General features: G+C 46.9%; 1 protein-coding gene across 1 annotated transcript in view; it reads right to left on the bottom strand.

Annotated features, from left to right (window-relative positions):
- The window catches only part of LOC124798171 (hillarin), a 544,164-nt gene that overhangs the window by 324,852 nt on the left and 199,239 nt on the right, over positions 1-20,073 (bottom strand). The window lies entirely within an intron of this gene.

The raw sequence follows: 20,073 nt of genomic DNA, 5'->3' as shown, positions 1-20,073 counted from the left end.
GTGTGTAACAGGGGTCAACAGAACGTAAATGCTGACTTACTTGGTTTATCAGAATGGTCGGAGAACATACACTATGTGATCAAAAGTATCCGGGCACCTGGCTCAAAATTTCACAGGAATTCCAAATTGCATCAGGATCCACTGCAAGTGCTAAGACAGTTAGGCGGGAGGTGAGAGAACTTGGATATCATGGTCGAGCGGCTGCTCATAAACCACACATCACGCCGGCAAATGCCAAACGACGCAAAAACGTTGTGTAGAGTGACGAATCACGGTACACAATTTGGCGATCCGATGACAGGGTGTGCATATGGCGAATGACTGGTGAACGCCATCTGCAGCGTGTGTAGTGCCAACAGTAAAATTCGGAGGCGGTGGTGTTATGGTGCGGTCGTGATTTTCATGGAGGGGGCTTGCTCCCCTTTTTTAGCGGGGCACTATCACAGCACAGGCCTACATTGATGTTTTAAGCACCTTGTTGCTTCCCACTGTTGAAGAGCAATTCGGGAATGGCGATTCAATCTTTCAACACGATTGAGCACCTGTTCATAATGGACGGCCTGTGGCGGAGTGGTTACACGACAATAATATCCCTGTAATGGACTGGCCTGCACAGAGTCCTGACCTGAATCCTATAGAACACCTTTAGGACGTTTTGGAACTCCAGGCCTCACTGACCGACGTCGATACCTCTCCTCAGTGCAGCACTCCTTGAAGAATGGGCTGCCAGTCCCCAAGAAACATTCCAGCACCAAATTGAACGTATGCCTCCGAGGGTGAAAGCTGTCACCAAGGCTAAGTGTGGGCCAACACCACATTGAATTCCAGCATTACCGATGGAGGGCGCCACGAACCTTTCATGCAGCCCACAGGATGTAACTGCCGTGCATTTCCTTCTTCGTGACAATTCCCGGCCGCGCACTGCAGGGGCAATGAGATCGCTACTTCAGCATTTTCCGATTGGAAATGTTCGATCACCACCATACAGCTCGGACTTCGTTCCACCTGACTTTCATCTCTGCTCACTTGAACCGGTGGCTACGAAGACAGCATTTTGGAAGAGACAACGAACTGCAGACCAGCGTCGAGAATTGGTAGAAAGCACAGCCATGTGCCTTCTATGACGAGTTTATTGGAAAGTGGGCACAACGCTACGACGTATGTCTGAGTCGGATCGGCGATTATGTTGAGAAATGGCTGGAAGTTGTAGCTAACTGTTCCAAATAAAATATTTTTAATTTTGCGACCGATCGGAGCTTATTTTCCGAGTAGCCCTCGTATTACATACTTCTATCGCATAATATATGAATAATTAGTACCTACTTTACTCGTCCACCGTACAAAAGAAATGTTTTGGTATTCCTCTGAATCGTCATTAAATTCCAAATATCTATGTTCCTTGTGTGTGGGTTAGCTGCCCCTCACATTCTAGTACTCAATTGCTCTTCGTAGACGAATGTCTCGAATCACGAGATCCATTCACTGAACCAATCATCGGTTGACGCTTTCTTCCTTCCCTGACTGCCTGCGCATCCTGAATGTCCGTAAATCCTGCTAAAAATTTCCTGCGTCCTTGCCACACTTTTGTCACGCATGACAGTTACTTTATGTTGACTGCATCAAATCAGGCACAAGAAGTCAGCGCGAAGAAATCTATTGACATCACACATTTGACACTTGACGGGAAATTCTACTGTTCCAGGTTTTGTGGACTGGCAAGACAGCCAATCCACTAGGACGGGAGGCCGAAGGGCACGCGTTTAAGCTCACACAGGATGGCGTGACGTCTGGAACAGGACAAGGTCTTTATAGTAGCAAAAATAGTACGTAGCTTCTGGAATACTTAACTTTAATCCATAATTGGTGAACATCGGTCTGACGGTACATGCATCACAAGATAAATAGCAATTGATAATGGCGCCTTGCTAGGTCGTAGCAAATGACGTAGCTGAAAGCTATGCTATCGTCTCGGCAAATGAGAGCGTAATTTGTCAGTGAACCATCGCTAGCAAAGTCGGCTGTACAACTGGGGCGAGTCCTAGGAAGTCTCTCTAGACCTGCCGTGTGGCGGCGCTCGGTCTGCAATCACTGCTAGTGGTGACACGCGGGTCCGACGTATACTAACGGACCGCGGCCGATTTAAAGGCTACCACCTAGCAAGTGTGGTGTCTGGCGGTGACACCACACCAGGCATCTTTATTTGCTCTCAGAAGTGAAAAGTGCTACGTGATTTGATCGACGGCCATACTAGAAACACTGCGCAACACGTCAGTGCAGAGCTTCATCGGATTTTCGCTGTGGTTTTGATTTCGCGATCGATCGCACTTTCAAATAAATTAAAAGGGCTATACTGCAGCAATCGAAGGAGTTTTGGTAGTGCCACAGTATCTCAGGAAGAGTAGTCCGTTGACAAATGGCGTCACATCATCTTCAGCCATGTATCCCGGTTCTGCATTATATCGAAGACCATCATTACTGATGCAAAGATGAAGTCAAGAAACATCTCGCACAATCTTTGTGTTATGACATGGGAAGCACGGCTCCAACGCTGACATCTGCTCCTGGACTGGTGTACCCTGTGGCAAAAATTGCGTTGCAGCCTGGATCAATAGCTCATACAGCAGACTCGTTGATACGCAGCTCGACCAGAATATGCGCATCATCACAAGTGCAGTCAGAAATACTCCAACTTTCTGGCTGCCTATCCTCAGCCACATACAGTAGCTCACCCATTTTTGCGCTGTGAAGCTGCTCTAAAGAGGCAGTTTCCAAAAATAGCTGCTAATCCTTACCTCCCTATACATAAGAACTTTCTTGTACTCAGTGGATACAGACTTGGCTCGTGTCACCCACCTCTACAAGGTTCAGTATCTTTGGTGGACAACGAAGCAACAGCAGAAGACCGATGGGCAGAAATGTGGCACAACATCGCTAACCCAGAACCGCTGAAGATGCCCTGCGTCTCTTCCAGGCCAGCAGAGTTTGAAGAGCATCGCAACATCCGGTATGCACACAAGAGAATAACGTGAATAACGGTGCCCGATTTGTTGACGTACCAACGTGGACCGTACACCGTGTTTCACTCGCAGCCATTTAACGAGGTTCACGATCAGTGGATGTAAAAAAGATCTTAAACGATAGGAACTAAATAAACTCAATGAGCATAGTGTCCGAAAATGACAGGAATTGCTGCTGTCAGTGGATGCAGGCTACTTCTCAACCAGTTTGCGAACGAACACTGCCAGGGGAAATGGTACTTCAGGAAAGGCTATTGCTTACCGAGGAACATAAGGCTGTACGTCTTCAATGAGCCACACTACACAGTGACTGTCAATGAAATTGAGTATTTGACCGCATTGTCAATATGCAAAATTCTTAGACGTTTCGACCACTGTTGCAAATGGCCTTCATCATAGTATTTTGTTTACTGCTGAATAGTTTTTCCTCCCTTGAGTGTGTCGTGATGTTTTATCATCTTTGACGATCGGTATTTCTGTATTGCATGGTTTGCGAAGAAGGTTGTGATTTTATTTATCAGCATCGGTCGCCCACTTGTTACGTGACCAGCGTATTCCTTTAAGGCTTACATGTAAAGCTGCGGAACATCCTTCGTCCTAGGTGATGAGGTTATAGGGGATCGAACAAAATTGCTTTGGGTACTTTCTAGTTGTGCCACCGTGGAGGGGCAACTGTGCACACCTTACCTAGTTGTATTATTCCTCATAGGGCGTCCAATATGCTAAACACTCTTGTGATTTTATTCCTCACTTTTTCGTCAAGGTACTTCTCTACTTCTGTACCCACCAAGGGGCTCCTGTGATGCATCGGAGGCAGCGATTTTGTATTGCCTGTAGGTTCTTTTAATTGGTTTCTCATGTAATCCCCGATGATGTCGAGCCGTCTAGTAGGATCTGTTCCGTTGTGGCGTGGTGGGCTTGTAATTTCGTGCGTTGGTTCCAATTCGGGTTTTTCAGGAATGGGATGAGAGCCAACATCATCCTCCTTGCTGCTGTCTTCTTCTCTCGGATGTGTGTCGTATAAAGCAGCTTTCAGTCGAGATGTGTCCCCCAAGTACTTCACAATATTTGACAATGTGATCGGTTGTTCTAATATCCAGAGCCTACCGTTGACAAAGGATTTCCCTTCGTACAGACAGCGGCTGCTGTCTTGGTCGGGTTAGTTATTTTGTTGTCTTTTGCCAACTGTTCCATAAGCTCTCTGTATGAGGTGAGGTGATCCAGTCGCTTTCCATTGGTAAGGAACGCTGTGTCATCTGCATACAAACAAACAGACATGTGGCACAGTGGGAATGTTAATACTGAAGTTGAAAAGCAGCGGCGATAAGACAGAGCCTTGCGAAATTCGTGCGGTGACTAACCTTGATCTCGAGTTCTGGTCTCCGGTACGAACGTAGAGTCGCTTGTCGTCGAGAAAGCTATCAAAAATCTTGAGATAGCAGTCCGGCAAGGGAGTGGTCTGAAATAATTGCGCTGCATAACTGTACTAGTGGAAGGAAATGTTTTTGTAGGTTGATAGCATATTGACGATGAGGAGGAGGGGTGTTAGACATATTTTACTGGTGTTTGTTTAATTTCTTGCTATTGGTGGAAGATGTTCTTAATTGGTGTTTGCAATATTTCTTGCCGTTGGCGGGAATAGGCGAATTAGAAACGGGAAGCAGTTACGTTCACTTCTTGCCTAGTGCCCGGATAAGGCACCTGCGGCCGCTGTCGTCTCCAGCGCGCCTGGGTGGGGTGCTTTGCCACGGATGTCGTCCCGTGGCGCTGATAATGCTGACGGCGAAGACGCTGGAAGTCTGCACCCGTCTTCTCCATTTATGCTGGCGGGCCGCTTGGCTGTTTCTATCGCCTCTCTGATCTTCCTCCTCAAGGTAAGTGGCTATTTCGCCAGTGCGCCAGCTGCTTGAAATATTACCTCCTTGCCACACTCCTCCAACGCTGAATGGGTGTGAGGAGTTACTGAGAAATGCCATTTGCAACAGCGGCCGAAACGTCGGAGAACTTTAGATATTGACAGTGTGGTCACATGCCCTGAAGAATTATATTGACAGTAACAGTGGCCGAGGAAGCCTACGCTTACAACATAGAAACTCTAGAGTGCCTGACTGGACGCACCTAGTACGGTCCGAGGCTTCTCCTCTTTTCCAAGATACAGCCAAATGAGGCGATTAACCATCTGTGTCTCGAGAGTGACGGTCAAACTTGAAGTGCTTCTGTGATGTTTTTGGTATGCTTTTCGTACCACGACTCGGATACACTCATTCTTCTAACCATTAACATGAACCAATGTACCAGGATATTCAACCTCGTGGGTGACCAAGTGTTGCCATTCCTCTATATCTTCAAATGTGTATGCTGTGGATACTCACGGCTTTCAACATGGCTACAGACGTGTTCACAATGTTTGCATGCATGCGTTCCTGGTTTGACGAAAGCTAAGGTACCCTATAACAGCCGGCCGCTGTAGCCGATCGGTTCTGGGCGATTCAGTCTGGAAGCGCGCGACCGCTACGGTCGCAGGTTTGAATGCTGCCTCAGGCATGGGTGTGTGATGTCCTTAGGTTAGTTAGGTTTAAGTACTTCTAGGGGACTGATGACCTCAGATGTTACGTCCCATAGAGCTCAGAGCCATTTGAACCATTTTTAAACCATATAACACCTCCCTGGACTACTGGACCACCAAACCTTAACCCCACGGTTGAAACAGCAGGTGAAACGCAGCCAGGAAGCTCTGCGGGACCTAATGATCAGTGAGTAGCTTGAGCCGGATCCGGCATACCTGAAGGACCTTGTGGACTCTCTTCCTCGCCCAGATGAGGCCATTACGAGCGCTGGAGACTGTGTATAGCACACCACTTCCTGGTGTGACTAGTTTTCTTTCCGATGTGCCCATTCTGTCAGTGGTGCCCGCGGATCGGCGTTCGGTAGCCCATCCGTACGACCGGAAAAGACATTCCCACAGAGGTGGCCGTCGCGGTTCGTCCGTGCGCGTCCTCTGGCGCCGTGTTTTTTTTTTCCTCTCTTGTTGTTATTACCTGTTGGAGGTGCGGCTACTGTGGTGTGGACCGTCCGGCAATCTCGTGCCATTTTCCGTAATTTCTTTCCTGTGGCCTTGCGGTCGCCGGACCGTAGCAACGTCCGACCCGCGCACTCGACAGCAGACACTATTACAGTTGCCACGAACCGGGGCCCTGACGAGGAAGTCAGCACTTCCAAAGCTGGCACAGTCATTCGTAATTATTCGATACGGAATTCAATCTAGAGACAAATTTTGCGTACGTTAATCACGGGGTGAAAGACCTTCCCCGCCTGGTCCAAAGTAAATGAGAAGACAGCGAATCGTGTCCTCGAATAGTGTCCTCTCTTTCGTTGACAGCTTTTGGAGATTGGGGTCTCCGCTCCCCAAAGAAAGACGACCTTCATGTGGTCCTTAGGTATGCGAAGTGCTTTGCTTTCAATTGTTGGGTTTGTCTTTTTTTCCTTTCTTTTGTGGCTGTTCTTTCGTCTTTACAGGTCATTTCTTCTTCCGCCATTCGCTTTGCAGCTCTATCGAAAGTCGACAAAGCCGGAGATTGACTTTTTTTCCACAGATGTTTATTACAACAGTTCAACAACTCCTGTTCAGATAATTCCCCTCTTGCTTGAACGCACTTTTCACAACGCCTCTGCCAGGTCTCTAACACTTGGTGCAGGCCATTCTTTGTCTGGACCTTGACAAAGTTCTTTAATCGAATGTTCCGAAGCTTTGCCTTTAGTGATGGGAATAAAAAAAAGTCACAGGGTGCAAGATAGGGGCCACAAGGCGGATCGGGTACACAAGTAATGTGTTGAACCAGAAACTACACGACTTGATTTTCAACGTGAGACCGGGCATTGTCATGATGAAACCGCCATCCAGTCCGAGAAAGTTCTGGTCGCTTCCTTGCAATGTGCTTTCTCAGTTTAGTTAATACTGACGTGTAGTACGCTAGCGTAACAGTATCGTAAGAAGGAACAGCATGCTGGTAAATCATTCCATAACAGCCAAAAATATGACTGCCATTACTTTCCCAGCAGATGGAACAACTTCCGCCTTTTTTGGACACCCTGGCGATTTCCACACTATGCTAGCTTGTTTTACTTCAGCATCGTAATGATGCAACCATGATTCATGATAGATGTTAATCGATTACAGAAACGCATCCCCTGCATCAGCAGAGAGACTCAGTCATGCCCAAAGGCTATCGTTCGGTAGGCAACAGACGTGGCACAGTACGGGCACAACATGGGTCATTTGGAGATGATCATGCATAATCGTAAAGACATTACCATATGAAATTTTCAAGTACTTCACTGAGGATTCATGATAATATCCGCCGATTCTCACGGGCAGTCACAGCAGCTGTACTGATGTTGACTTCAATCATAGCAGAATCCGAAACACCAGGCCCATCTTGATTAACCAAGATAAGTCGGCCATCTCTGAAATGCCTGAACCACATAAACACTGTTCCACGAAGTAGTGCATATTCTCCGTACGATTTCTGCAGTTTTTCGTAAAATCATAAACCTTAAATAAAACTAGAAACAAAGACAATCTCCAACCAAAGCGTTGTTGTTGCTGTGGCCTTCAGTCCAGAGACTGGTTTGATGCAGCCCTCCATGCTACCCTACCCTGTGCAAGCTTCTTCGTTCTCGAAGTACCTACTGCAACCTACATCCTTCTGAATAGGCTTAGTGTATTCATTTCTTGGTCTCCCTCTAGGATTTTTACCCTCCACGCTGCCCTCCAATACTAAATTGATAATCCCTTGATGCTTCAGAACATGTCCTACCAACCCATCGCTTCTTCTGGTCAAGTTGTGCCACAAACTTCTCTTCTCCCCAATTCTCTTCAGTACCTCCTCATTACATAAGTGATATACCTCTCTAATCTTCAGCATTCTACTGTAGCACCACATTTCCAAAGCTTCTATTCTCTTCTTGTCAAAACTATTTATCTTCCATGTTTCACTTCCATACATGGCTACACTCCATACAAATACTTTCAGAAACGACTTCCTGACACTTAAATCTATACTCGATGTTAACAAATTTCTCTTCTTCAGAAACGCTTTCCTTGCCATTGCCAGTCTACATTTTATATCCTCTCCCCTTCGACCATCGTCAGTTATTTTGCTCCCCAAATAGTAAAACTCCTTTACTACTTTAAGTGTCTCATTTCCTAATCTAATTCCGGCAGCATCACCCGACTTAATTAGACTACATTCCATTATCCTCGTTTTACTTTTGTTGATGTTCATCTTATAACCTCCATTTCAGCCAAGACACTGTCCATTCCATTCAACTGCTCTTCCAGGTCCTTTGCTGTCTTTGACAGAATTACAATGTCATCGACAAACCTCAAAGTTTTAATTTCTTCTCTATGGATTTTAATCCCTACTCCAAATTTTTATTTTGTTTCCTTTACTGCTTGTTCAATATACAAATTGAACAACATTGTCGATAGGCTACAACCCTGTCTCACTCCCTTCCCAACTATTGCTTTCTTTTCATGAACCTTGACTCTTATAACTGCCATATGGTTTCTGTACAAATTGTATATAGCCTTTCGCTCTCTGTATTTTACCGCTGCCACCTTCAGAATTTGAAAGAGAGTATTCCAATCAACATTGTCAAAAGCTATCTCTAAGTCTACAAATGCTAGAAACGTAGGTTTGCCTTTCCTTAATCTTTTTTCTAGGATAAGTCGTAGGGTCAGTATTGCCTCACGTGTTCCAGCATTTCTACGGAATCCAAACTGGTCTTCCCCGAGGTCGACTTCTATCAGTTTTTCCATTCGTCTGTAAAGAATTAGTGTTAGTATTTTGCAGCTGTGACTTATTAAACTAATAGTTCGGTAATTTTAACATCTGTCAACACCTGCTTTCTTTGGGATGGGTATTATTATATTCTTCGTGAAGTCTGAGCGTATTTCGCCTGTCTCATACATCTTGCTCACCAGATGGTAGAGTTTTATCCGGGCTGGCTCTCCCAAGGCCATCAGTAGTTCCAATGGAATGTTGTCTACTCCCGGGGCCTTGTTTCGACTTGGGTCTTTCAGTGCTCTGTCAAACTCGTCACGCAATATCACATCTCGCATTTCATCTCCATCTACATCCTGTTCCATTTCCATAATATTGCCCTGCAGTACATCGCTCTTGTTGTAGACCCTCTACGTACTCATTCCACCTTGCTTCCCCTTCTTTGCTTAGAACTGGTTTTTCATCTGAGGTCTTGATATTATACAAGTTGTTCTCTTTTCTCCAAAGGTCTCTAATTTTCCTGTAGGCAGTATCTATCCTACCCCCAGTGATATATGTCTCTACATCCTTACACTTGTCCTCTGGCCATCACTCATCACTACTTAGCCATTTTGCACTTCCTGTCGATCTCATTTTTGAGATGTTTGTATTCCTTTTTGTCTGCTTCATTTACTGCATTTTTATATTTTCTCCTTTCATCAATTAAAATCAATATCTCTTCTGTTACTCAAGGATTTCTACTTGCCCCCCTCTTTTTACCTACTTGATCCTCTGCTGTCTTCACTGTTTCATCTCTCAAAGCTACCCATTCTTCTGCAGCTGCATTTCTTTCCCCCGTTCTTGTCAATCGATCCCTAATGCTCTCTCTGAAACACTCTACAACCTCTGGTACTTTCAGTTTATCCAGTCCCATCTCCTTAAATTCCTACCCTTTTGCAGTTTCTTAGTTTTAGCCTACAATTCATAACCAGGAAATTGTGGTCAGAGCCCACAACTGCCCCTGGAAATGTCTTGCAATTTAAAACCTGGGTCCTAAATCTCTGTCTTACCATTACATAATCTATCTGAAACCTTCCAGTGTCTCTAGGCTTCTTCCACGTGTACAGCCTTCTTTAATGTTTCTTAAACCAAGTGTTAGCTATGATCAAGTTATGCTCTGTGTAAAATTCTGCCAGGTGGCTTCCTCTTTCATTCCTTAGCCCTAGTCTATACTTTGCCTTCTCTTCCTTTTCCTACTATGGAATTCCAGTCCGCCATGACTACTAAATTTTCGTCTCCCCTCACTATCTGAATGATTTCTTGTATCTCTTCATACATTCCTTCAATCTCTTCATCTGCGGAGCTAGTTGGCACATAAATTTGCACTACTGTGGTAGGCATGGGCTTCGTGTCTATCTTGGCTGCAATAATGCGTTCACAATGCTGTTCGTAGTAGTTTATCCGCGCTCCTATTTTTTTATTCATTATTAAACCTACTCCTGCATTACCCCTGTTTTATTTTGTATTTATAACACTGTATTCACCTGAACAGAAGTCGTGTTCCTCCTGCTACTGAACTTCAATAATTCCCGCTATATCTAACTTTAACCTACCCATTTCCCTTTTTAAATTTTCCAACCTACCTGCCCGATTAAGGCATCTGACATTCCACGCTCCGATCCGTAGAACGCCAGTTTTCTTTCATCTGATAAAGACGTCCTCCTGAGTTGCCCCCGTCCAGAGATCCGAATGGGGGACTATTTTACCTCCGGAATATTTTACCCAAGAGGATGCCTTCATCATTTAACCATACAGTAAAGCTGCATGCCCTCCGGAAAAATTACGGCTGTAGTTTCCCCTTGCTTTCAGCCGTTCGCAGTACCACAACAGCAAGGCCGTTTTGGTTAGTGTTACAAGGCCAGATCAGTCAATTATCCAGACTGTTGCCCTTGCAACTACTGAAAAGGCTGCTGCCCCTCTTCAGGAACCACACGTTTGTCTGGCCTCTCAACAGATACCCCTCCGTTGTGGTTGCACCTACGGTACGGCCATCTGTATCGCTGAGGCACGCTAGCCTCCCCACCAACGGCAAGGTCCACGGTTCATGAAAAATTCAAATAAACACTAGCCTGTGAACGCTCAGACTGATAATCTCAACCTAAAATTAAAAGCAAAATAGGCACTAATCTAGACCCAAAAAATTATAAAAAAAGAAGCAAGCTTTTTCGTGGCCGTTACAAACCGGCGACGTAGCAGATGTATGGCACAACTCTTCCTGCAGAGTGCGGTGTTTTCGGCGTATAAAGCTAACTGTGCTTGTGAAGTACGAAGTAGGTCCTCTATATAGAGTATATAAGGACAGGATCAAGTGCGGAGCCTTGGGGAACAACAGGCTAGATTCCGCGTCGAGTGAGACATGGATGACTCTCGGGAAAGGTTTTTAGTGCACTGTGAATAAATTGTCTTCCTCTGCGACTAAGCGTTCAGTGTGTCTGATTGCCTTGCGGAGGACTAGAATTCACATTCCCTATCAGAGGGGACACAGGCCAGACGTGATAGACATGGCCCTCATCAAGGGCATTACAGCGACACTCAACGTTGCCGTTGAAAACGATCTGCCCTCAAACCACCAACCTGTAATACTATACGTTGATGAAACACTGCAGCACACGGAACAACGCAAGATGTTGGACTACGGGCGTGCGAATTGGACATTGTTCAAGCAAACGCTTGATAGCCACATCCCACCTATACACGAAATTAACGAAACAGGACAAATTGACGAGGCAGTGGAAACCCTCACTAACGCCGTCCTGGACGCAATGGCAGGCACCATACCAGATCGCACCTCACAACAACGCAGTGCGGCCCTGCCCCAGGAAATCCTGGGCCTAATCTCAATGAGGAATCGCCTCAGGAGACAATGGCAGCGCACCAGGCGCCCTACTTCAAACGGCACATTAACAGACTACAGGGCATCATACACGATAAAATACAAACACATAGAACACAACAGTGGAATCAAAAACTCGAAGGGCTGGACACCACACGACCTGGCGTGTGGCAGCTAGCCCGACACTTCACCGGGGAGAAAATATACACCCCAACGCTTCAAGGGCCTGACGGACCTGCATACTCAGCGGAAGAGAAAGCAGAACTAATGGCTCGAACACTCGCAGCGTCATTCACACCGAACCTGGTACCATCAGACCCAGTGTTCACACTTGCTACTGACCAAGAGGTTACACGCATTCTAGCCCAACCATCGCGCGACGACATTCGACATGCTAGCACAGCCGAAGTCTCCTGGGCTATAATGCATTCCGCTGCTAGGAAAGCCCTTGATCATGATGGCATTCAAAACCGTGTCCTCCAGGAGTTCACGGATAAAGCAACTGAGTACCTAACACACAACGAATGCCATACTAAAACACCAACACTTCCCTGCCTTTTGGAAGACGGCCAAGGACCTGATGTTCAGGAAGCTGGGGAAAGACCACAGCCTCCCATAAAATTACCGACCCATCAGCCTTCTGAGCTCGCTCAGTAAGGTTGTTGAGAAGGTGACTCTCAAGCGCATCGCTAGGCACTGCACAACAAATGACATCCTGAGACCGGAGCAATTCGGCTTCAGGAATCACCACTCCACAACACAACAACTCCTACGGGTCGTTGAACATATAACACATGGCTTCAACATAAACAAAGCTACAGGGGCAGTGTTCCTGGACATCGAAAAGGCTTTCGACCGTCTATGGCACAACGGCCTCATCCGTAAACTCAGCGAAGCGCGATTCCCTGACGGGCTGCTGCGTCTAATACACTCATACCTCACAGACAGGAGTTTCAACACTGACGTGCAGGGAAAACAATCAACACGACACGGTATACACGCGGGAGTACCCCAGGGAAGCATCCTAGGGCCCCTACTGTTTAACCTCTACATAAACGATCTCCCAACCACACACAACACAATGATGGCAATCTACGCGGATGACACAGCCATCCAGCGCAAGATTGGAAACCATCAAACATTACGTCACGCCTACAGACTGCACTCAGAGTGGCCGAGCCTTGGTTGGAGAAATGGCGTGTTAGGGTAAACGTCGACAAGTGCGAAGCCGTTCTGTTCACCAGAAGACCGAAGCAACTGCGCAAACACCGCTACTGCAGACCAATAACTCTACATGTACGTCCAATACGTTTCCGCGAGAAAGTCAAATACCTCGGTGTCTGGCTGGACCGGAAATTATTCTGGGGGGACCACATACAACACATGACCAACCGAGCTAGCGCGAGGCTCAAACAGCTCTATCCTACGCTCAACAGGCGTAGCACACTGAACAGAAGGGTGTCGAGGTCCATGTACATGACACTTATCCGACCCCTGATGACGTACGCAGCTCCTGTCTGGGGACACGCTGCGCCGTCTGCAGCTCATACAAAACAAAGTACTCAAAATCATAAGCAATGCTCCACGATACACACGAATCGTGGACCTTCACCGGGAATAACGACTTGAGACTCTCACGGAGGTAATCCACAAACTCACCACAAGACTATACAGAAACTCCAGACATTCGCAGAACCCGTTTATTCTGAATCTGGGGAACTACGACCACAACCATAGATGGAAACATAAAAGACCAAAAGACATACTTGTAAGGACATAACATCTATGGCCAAGCATACGCAAACATAACGGCACAGGCGAGCCCCTGTTAATCAGACGCCATTACTGGATATCCAGCTGGAATACACTGCCGAACAACTGGCACCACACAGGGAGCTGTACCGTACACTGCATGCAAACAAGCTCCACACATCCCCCACACAGTGAGATGATCTATGGCCGATCTCCCACTACTGTATAACGATCTTGATTGTTCCAGGAATGCAGCAGCAGCAGCAGTAACTGGGACACATCGCCATCGCTTGTCATGGTAATGATGCATGATACCTATACTAACAAATCCAACCTTACATGAGCTATCGCAGCTTGTAAGCCACTACTGCTCTTACTACCCATCCCACTATCGCAGAGGTTTTTTTTCCCACGGCACGAGCCATGGCACTTTTTTCCCTCTGCTCTTCAAATCGCTACCCTCACTCGCGTTTCGTCCACTATCACCTGATGGACCGTGTTAATGCGTAGCCTTACCCAGACGCACGGACAACATCACAGCCCAGCATCCTGTGATCCACTTACTAGACAACTAACATGTTTACGAAGGTGACAGTAGAACTTTTGGTTTGGTCACCACGTTGGTGCGGGCGTGGAGGGGCCCCATCTCTAAAAAATTTCCCGCTACTGCCAGCGATTTTTCTCTGGTGCGGCGGCTCAGCGTCGCGATGCCAATGGCCCCGAGATCTGCGAAGCCGATAACGGCCAGCAGTGCGGTGTGCTGATCCCACACCCTCCACACCACACGGTCAAATGATGATGCAGCAGGCTGTCAAAAAGGGCATGGCCCACACAGCCGGAACATGTAGCTTCTGACGTAATACTAAAATAATTTTCTAGAGTTGCGAAGTTTGTCCTGTTGCTTCGTGCGAACGTTTATTTTCATTAGCTTGAAAAAGTAGGTTGTGAGTGGCTCTGACAAGCAATAGCACCGAATAGAGGAGGAGCGATGTGTTTTTGTTTTTTTTTTTAATTTATTGGCCTTGGGCATTAACGATTTAGCCAGAAAAGTAACTGCAGATTTGGTACAGAATATCATACATGAATCATAGGCCTTAGAAATAACATTAATAGGTTAATACATTTGTACATTCACACACTTAATACAGCGCATATATTACAACTTCTTACGGTGGAACCTTTGCGTCTGACTTATAAGTGGATATCCGTTTCCTGCAGACACCAGGCGGTACTGACTTAGTCCGTTGTGGGCAGCTGTCGAAACAGGTCCGTCAAAGAATTCCTGCTCTGATCGAGGCCTTAAGAAACTTGCAGGGTTCTGTTCTAACGTGGACCCCTGGCATCACATGACGGAGGTCTGCAATATCAGTTGGGTGGAATTCGCAGTATGGAGAGGCCATAAAGATGTGAAGCATAACAGCCGTGACTGTCGGATGCGCGTTATAGTAGTGGTCTGACGTCTGGTTAGCTTCATTCGGGAGCAGCAGGTTTTTCGCGGAATACTCGGCTGTACAGGGGCACAACGCCTTCATCGGGAGTGTTGTGCCGTCTCCCAATTCTGTGGCCATCCTTGATTGATCTTTTTCTTCGTGGCAAAAACAAAATCTTTATGTGGAAAGCAAGTGTAGTAAGGGCGGCTATCAATCACAGTTCGTTTCGCCAGGTGATCCGCCATTTCGTTACATGAAATACCAGAGTGTCTCTTGGTCCATAATAAGTGGACACGTTTATGTTAACCTTCACACTGGTAGAGTAACTTAATTGCATCGAGTACATGGCGGTTAGAGTTGCAGCTCCATTGGTGCTTTTCCAGCTTTTCCAGTGCAGTCTTCGAATCCGAGACAATAAGGATGTCGTCGAACTGGTTTGCCTCGAACTGAAGGCATTCCTTAACTGCAAGAACTTCGGCAGTGAAGATGCTGGATTCCATCGGTAGCTTAAACGTAGCCCAAGATGGTGGATCTTCGCAGAAGTAAGCAAAGCCGGTGCCGTCTCTCATCTTGGAGGCGTCAGTGAATATTTTGACCGATGAGGGTCACGTTGATGCAATCAGATGGGAAATGCCAGGAGAAGTAGTGAATCTTCGATTCGACCCTCCGGAGTGATAGAAAATTATGGGCTGTGACTTCAACGTCGGGTCTAGGGGTCATGACTGTAGCTAAGGGGTGGCACGATAGGCACCTGTCAAGGGCTTTGGCAAAGAGGGACGCGCAAAAACTTGCCGAAAGAAAAATAAGAGGACTTAAGAATTAACCAGGAGAGGTACGTGAGCTCTCCCACGCTCGTGTTGCCACCTTCTGGCAGTGAGTCCGAGCGTTTCCCTCGGCTCGAGAGCACGCATGCCGTCGCCTCAGTGTCATTTCGTCAACGCAGCGTCGTAAAGGAACGACTACCAGCGAACGGACGTCCACCGCTAACGTGATTTACTGGGCAACGGCGCGCTTCGTCTCGCAGTTCATGTTCAACAATAGAGTTCGTGCGGCTAGTTTGTTATAATGTTTCAGGCCTGCAGGGTCTCAAACGTTTACGAGCGGGTCTTGAAGCAAAATATAACACGTGTGCTGCAATCCAGTTTCTGCAAACTGAGAACTGTAGAGGAACGCGACTGTCGGGGAAGAAATAAGAAATGTGGACAGAATACGTGATTTACTTGCATTGCCCCTCTAGGAAGTAGTTTTCAAATTATTACTCTTTATACCTCAAAACTACATTTCAATACACGCATACGTCCATTCCAGCTTGGGCCGTTTGTGACTTTGATCGATACCTCTTTCTCTGTAAAGCTGTTGTGACATTCTACGTCGAAGTAAATTTGGATATAGGTGTTGTACTGGCCAATGAGAAGTTTCAAGTATATGCTTTCGACAAAAGTGAGATGAACAAAAGCGGATGACGATATTTTATCACAGGAGTTTGACGAATGACAGCCCGCAGCACGAGTAATGTTCTGAAAGTTGTTGTAAATGGAAGAAAGTTGAGATGAATGGAACACGCAGAACAACAATGATTCACTGAATTCATTACTCTGGACTTACGCTCCGAAACAAATGTTTTCAAATGTAAAACTCGTCCAAATTGCTAAGAAGGGCGTGTGTAATTTTTAACGACGGATCATAACATGAAAGTCATGGGAGTCGTTATCGACACTGCAGCCTGCTCATTCGCCACGAACAGGGGCTACAAATGCCTCAAGCGTTCATTCTGGCATGCATGTCCAAAGAAACATTGCGTCCAAAATCGGAACAATACAGGTACTGCAATATCATACACTCTTGCTCATAAATTAAGGATAATTGCAGAATATGACGCCATACAACGTGGTACTACACAAAACTGGCGCTGATAGCATAGGCACTTAGGGAACACACACGACATAGATCTGTAAGTCCACGGTATTGGTGATAAGTTGAGAAAACCGTCCCGAAACACATGTGCTACAAAACGCCACTGTTTCCTTTGCATGTACCCCGACATCAATATGGGATATGATCACCATGCACACGTACACAGGCCGCACAATGGGTTCGCATACTCTGGATCAGGTGGTCGAGCAGCTGCTGGGGTACAGCCTCCCATTCTTGCACCAGTGCCTGTCGGAGCTCCTGAAGTGTCCTAGGGGTTTGAAGACGTGCAGTGATACGTCGACCGAGAGCATCCCAGACGCGCTCGATTGGTTTTAGGTCTGGAGAACAGGCACGCCATTCCATTAGCCTGATATCTTCTGTTCAAGGTCCTCCTCCACGATGGCAGCTCGGTGGGGCGGTGCGTTATCACCCATCAGGAGGAAGGTGCGACCCACTGCACCCCTGAAAAGGCGAACATACTGGCGCAAAATGACGTCCCGATACACCTCACCTTTTACAGTTCCTCTGTTAAACACTTGCACGGGTGAACGTGCACCAATCATAATCCCACCAGAAACCACGACCTCCATACAGGTCCCTTTCAAGGGCATTAACGGGTTGGTATCTGATTCCTGGTTCACGCCAGGTGAAAACCCGGCGAGAATCACCGTTCAGACTATACCTGGACTCGTCCGAGAACATAACCTGGGACCACTGTTCCAATGACCATGTGTTTCTGACACCAGGCTTTATGGGCTCTTCTGTGACCAGGGGTCAGTGGAATGCACCTTGCAGGTCTCCGGGCGAATAAACCACGACTTTTCAGTCGTCTAAAGACTGTGTGTGTGGAGACAACTGTTCCAGTGGCTGCGGTAAGGTCCCAAGCAAGGCTACCTGCTGTTACCGCGTGGCCGTCTGCGGGCACTGATGGTGAGATATCGGTCATCTTGGGGTCTTGTACACTGTGAACGTCCCGTACTGTAGCGCCTGGACACGTTTCCTGTCTGCTGGAATCCTTGCCATAATCTTGAGATCACACTTTGTGGCAGATGGAGGGCCCGTCCTACGACCTACTGTGTTTGACCAGCCTCCAGCCGCCCTTGTATTCTACTCCTAATAACGTCAGCAATATGTGTTTTTGAGCCATTTTCAACACACAGTCACCATTAGCACGTCTGAAAACGTCTGCACACTTACTCGCTGCACCGTACTCTGACATGCGTATGTGGACTGCTGCCAGCGTCACCGTGCGACGACCGCAGGTCAAAGGCACCGCATACTCATACCCCGAGGTGATTTAAGCCTGCAAACCGCCCACCAGAGCGTTGTTCCATGTATCAGCATTATCCTTAATTTATGAGCATGAGTGTATTTATCCGCCGACGCTGGGCAAGCGATTCTCCTGTACGGCACCATACATAATGGAAGTAAGAGTGCAGGGGTTAACACTTGGTTGACGACAGATGGAAGTTTGGGTCTGGCCGTGGAGCGTTCTCGGATAGCCTAACGGTCCGATGACTGCCCGCAATAAGCGAGAAATTCGGGTTTGAGTCTCGGTCGCCACAAATTTTCATTCTCTGTTGGTCCATCATGGCCAGGGGACATCGGCTGGTAAGTAATTGTCAATGTCAATGTCAATCAAATTCACCAACAGCCATATACTTTAAGATATTTTATTTTATTCTGAAAGCAACCAGTTTCGGCATTTCATTATGCCATCCGCAGGCTCCATACGCTTCTATTCAAACTCAGTTGCTGTCATGCCTTTGTATGAAGCAATTGTATAACGATTGCAATTCACGATATCCAGTGATTTATGGCGCTAAACGACAAGTTCGTTTATTTGGGTAGAAGCGTGTGGGTGCTGGGCATGGCGTAATGAAATGCCGAAACTGGTTGCTTTCAGAATAAAATAAAATGATATCTTAGAGTATACCGCTGTTGGTGAATTTTGACACTGACAACAATTTTCACTCTCGTCATTGTCTATTATACAGCGGATTGTTGTCCATATTCGCGACTGCGAATAAATTTCATGTATTTGAGCATTAAAGTCATCCAATGTGCGTAAGCAGCTGTACAATTATGGGCATCTGGCCAAAAATGGGCAAAGACCTAGATTAAAGGCAACAACACACCCATCTCAGCTATGACGCGCAGTGAATCATTTTCGGGGCGTCCAACTTTCCCGTGTGTTTACACTCCCCAGAAAGGCAACAGAGGAGGATACGCGATGCTGCAGGTATTTCGCTGCTACGCAAAAGCCGGACGCTGGAATGTCGCGCATGCGCAGACGGCGCGTTTAAATAGCGGCGTGACATCGCATTGCAGCTGAAGGTCGCCCAGGCGCTTGCGCAACACGCTGTGCTGTGCCACGGAGCTCTCATCACAGCCCTCTGCATCCTTATGCAACGCTCCTCTTCTGCATTCTCTTTCATCTGGGTGCAACGCCTTGTCGGCAGCTCCATCGGCATTCGAACTTCACGGCGCATGCCGACTTGTTTACGAGACAGTCTGGCCGGCTACTTCCTGCCACAGCTATGTGGAACGCAATTGTGAAGCTGTGGCATGAAACACCTAGTCTACATTTCCACGGTATCGCTTCAAAATGTACTTACAGCAGGTTCTGTCATAGTTGTCCACGGGGTACCATATGTTTTTGTATAGCCACCGAGCCACCCGTGACATCCACATCTACGTCTATAATCCGCAATTCACTTTGCGGGGTGTGGCGGAGGCAACTGTGTGTGTGTGTCAGTTTCCTATTTTCCTGTTTCAAGTCGCGTATGGTTCACGGGAAGAACAATTGCTGGTAAGCCTCCGTATGGACGGGCGAGCGCGAAGAATTATTCTACACACACACACACACACACACACACACACACACACACACACACACACACACACACATTATCGACACTGTACGAGAATGGATGGGCTCCTAAATATGGAGTACATCCCATAAAAGATAGCTTGACTGTGAAATAGGCACAGGATCTGAGAACACAACTTAAAAATGGTTCAAATGGCTCAAATGCACTATGGGACTTAACATCTGAGGTCATCAGTCCCCTAGACTTAGAACTACTTAAACCTAACGAACCTAACGGCATCACACACATCCATGCCCAAGCCACGATTCGAACCTGCGACCGTAGAAGCCGCGTGCTTCCAGAATGAAGCGCCTAGAACCGCTCGACCACAACTGCCGGCAACACAACTTAAAATATTTTGTTAAGAAATAATAATAATAATAATAATAATAATCCCGTGGAGGCCCGGGACAAGAATAGGCCTCCGGT

This window comes from Schistocerca piceifrons, chromosome 5 (genome assembly GCF_021461385.2).
Source record: "Schistocerca piceifrons isolate TAMUIC-IGC-003096 chromosome 5, iqSchPice1.1, whole genome shotgun sequence".
Taxonomy (NCBI): Eukaryota; Metazoa; Arthropoda; class Insecta; order Orthoptera; family Acrididae; genus Schistocerca; species Schistocerca piceifrons.
Note: the sequence above shows the minus strand (reverse complement) of the source record. Positions and strands in the feature narration are given on the sequence as shown.